Here is a 3,334-nt window from a genome sequence, read left to right as displayed (position 1 = left end):
ATTTGAGGAGGGCTGAGACATGGCTGGACCAAGCAGAGAGCTGGAAGATGTTTTTATAGCAAAGTATTGAATGGAGGGGCAGGAACTGCCAGATGGTGGAAGACCAGAGAAGACTGTAATTGAGGTGGGAGATGACTAGGCCATGCACCAAACAGCCTCCAGAGAGGGAAGGTTGCATTTTTGTAGTACAATAAAAGGGGCAGGGAAGTGATTGAGAAAAGAGAGGCTCTACCATCTCAACAACAACAACAGTATTTATATACCGCTTTTCAACAAAAAGTTCACAAAGCGGTTTACAGAGAAAATCAAATATCTAATGGCTCCCTGTCCCAAAAGGGCTCACAATCTAAAAGGATGCAACACCAGCAGACACCCACTAGAAAAGACACTGCTGGGGTGAGGTGGGCCAGTTACTCTCCCCCTGCTAAATAAAAGAGATTTGCCATCTCTGCATTTGTCCATATAAAGATTAATCATGACTGCATACGCCAGGGAAGTTGGTGACAGAAAGCCTTCTGTGTGAAGTGCTGAGCCTGTTAGTTATGGACAACTCATCTCCAAGAACCATTAATTCCATGCTGAAATTGCAATTTTTTTTTCAGCCCCACTTGCAAATGCTATGGGGATGTTCTCATTATCTGTCCAGGTTTTTTTTACATGAGACAATAATATGTTAGTGATTATGCAAGCTGCAGGAAGAAGAATCAATAGGATTGCTCTTGGGTACAACAAAATCTTGCATTTAAACTTCCATGATTGACCAAAGAGGTCTTTGTGAAAATGATTTTCCTCTGTTTCCCCCTCTCTAGCATCATGGCTTAAACAAGTGGATGGGCTGTTGGTTTGGTCAAGTGCAGTGTTCTTCAGCCTGTGGGTTGTGAGTCCAATGGGATTGTGAAGCCCCATGGGAGAGGTCATGACAACCTTTCAAACCCTGTGCAAGAGAGGGCTTGGATTCAATCCTATTATTATTATTTTATTAATTTATACCCCACCTTTTTGCCCAACGAGCACACAAGGCGGCTTACAATTTAAAAGTACAACATGAAAAACAATCATTAAAAACAATTTACAATAATTAAAAAATCTAAAAACAAACAAACAAACCACGTGGATTTTCATATAAGGAGCAAGAACGCCAGCCAGCCTGTCAACAATTAAAAGCTTTTTGAAATAAAAAGGCCTTCAGTCCACGCAGAAACGTTAGCAACGAGGGAGCAGTTCTCAGTTCTAAGGGGAGGGTAATCCACAGTTCGGGGGCCACCACCGAGAAGGCCCTCTTCCTGGCTGCTGCCCCTCTCACATCACTTAGTGGTAGCATAGTCAAAAGGGCCCCTCCAGAGCATGGGCAGGATTGTAGGGAAGGAGGCAGTCCCTCAAATACCCCGGACCTGAGCCGTAAAGGTCCGGTCCTGCCTTATCAAAACCGGGTTCTTGATATAACCTTGCAGAGCATGTTCCTGCTATCCAAAGGTCAGTGAAATAGCTCTGAAGGTTGGCCCTGCTCAGGCCGCTAACTCACAAAGTTGTTGTGAAGCAGACACAAGAGATAGGGGAAAACAGTGATGGGAGTTAGCTTATTGGGTCCCATGAGAGGGGTGGAATTGGCAGTGGGTCCCCAGTCTCATATTTTGTTTATTTATTTGGGTCATGATGCAAAATAGGTGGAAGACTACTGGTCTAGTTGGTTGTTGCTTCTCACTCTCTCAAAAACAAAATATTTATTGTGTTTATTTAGAGTGCCACTGGAAAGAACTATTATTTACTTCTCAAGTTGAACTTGCCCTGTTCTTTGGGGTTGCCTTATCTGAGCCCCCCACCCCATACCAATAATTTAAAAATTCAGCCCTTGAGCACACTTAAGACAGAAAAGTTTGTCTTTACTTAGCCTTTAGCATGGTAGTTTCTGTTCAAGTAAGGGGAAAGCAAAATCCCGCTCTTTGTTGGGGGATGTGGAATCTGCTTTAGGACACAGACAGAGGCTCTGTTTTCATTGTTCGTTTAGAAGCAAGCAGACCATCTCTTCCTTGCAAAAACTGTGGTGTTTGAGAGATAACTGAAGAGTTATTTGCACACACACACCCCACCCCACAGGTATGATCTGCCTTTTATACTGGAAGAGTCTAATTTTCAGGAGTTTAACCTTTGGAGATGCCTTCTAAGAAATAGCACTGCTGATTCCTTGTGGCTATGTTTTAATTACAAGAGCATCGACATTCTCCTTGGAAACCTGCCCTTTCTGGGGTGTGATTGTGATTGTGAACACATCCAGCCGTCCCTAATGCTTGTTGGAGCCAGCAAGACTTCCAGACCTTTGCAAAAGTCTGCTGGTTGAGGTGTAGAAGTCAAAGTGCAGAATAGATCCTGACTCAAATGTAGGTGTTAGTCTGAAATCAATAGGAGCGACTCTGGGTCACCAATAGAAACTTGATTGTGTTTATTTGAGATCTTTGTCAGCCATCACTCCTCTGTGGCAATGCATCCCCTTGATGGAGTTCCTTATAACATCCCTGGAAAATAATCATGATTATCTCCATTGAGCAGATTGAGAAGTCTGAGACTGAGTGGCTTGCATAAAGCCACCAAGTGACATGGCAGGGAGACTACTTTCAAACCTGGTGGATGGGCGAGCTCTGGGGCATGGAGTAGTACATTGAGTAGCAATAAACGTTGGTCTTGGATATTCTGCATCTGCCACTGATTGCACTGAGGATCCAATGTTTAATTCAGAACCTAAATATGTGTTACCCTGCAGATGCCTGATCTCGTCTGATCTCAGAAGCTAAGCAGGGTCAGGCCTGGTTAGTACTTGGATGGGAGACCGCCTGGGAATACCGGGTGCTGTAGGCTTATACCATGGTCTTTCCATGCCTGATCTCGTCTGATCTCGGAAGCTAAGCAGGGTCAGGCCTGGTTAGTACTTGGATGGGAGACCGCCTGGGAATACCGGGTGCTGTAGGCTTATACTATAGTCTTTCGAGACTGAAGGTTGCCAACCACCAAATATATGTGGTCAGAAGCCTGGGCATTGCTGTCCTACCAAGCCCATGAGATCAGTTCCAGAAAGGGTACACGCTCAGTTGCTAGCAATATACTCTAATAGAGAATGGAGGTGCTATTTTCCTAATAGCCTCCCATAGGAACTGGTCGTGCGTCATTTGAATTGGAAGGCTTCCTAGGTTAATGAATGCGTCATTCGAACAGGAGGAATGGAAGCAGAAGGGAACAGTGATAATGAGTTGTCTCCCATCTTCAAAAGGAGATGATGTGATCCCATCTGCCATGATGCTACTATGGGGGGGGGGGGTCTGCCAGTTTTTAGTATAGGTGCACC

At 44.6% G+C, this 3,334-nt stretch overlaps 1 pseudogene; it reads left to right on the top strand.

Moving 5' to 3' along the window:
• The first annotated feature begins 2,731 nt into the window (after positions 1-2,731).
• On the top strand, positions 2,732-2,850 carry LOC136633720 (5S ribosomal RNA; annotated as a pseudogene).
• Positions 2,851-3,334: the final 484 nt, after the last annotated feature.

Source organism: Tiliqua scincoides, chromosome 13 (assembly GCF_035046505.1).
Source record: "Tiliqua scincoides isolate rTilSci1 chromosome 13, rTilSci1.hap2, whole genome shotgun sequence".
In the NCBI taxonomy this organism is placed as follows: domain Eukaryota; kingdom Metazoa; phylum Chordata; class Lepidosauria; order Squamata; family Scincidae; genus Tiliqua; species Tiliqua scincoides.
This window is presented reverse-complemented; position numbering and strand designations above follow the sequence as displayed.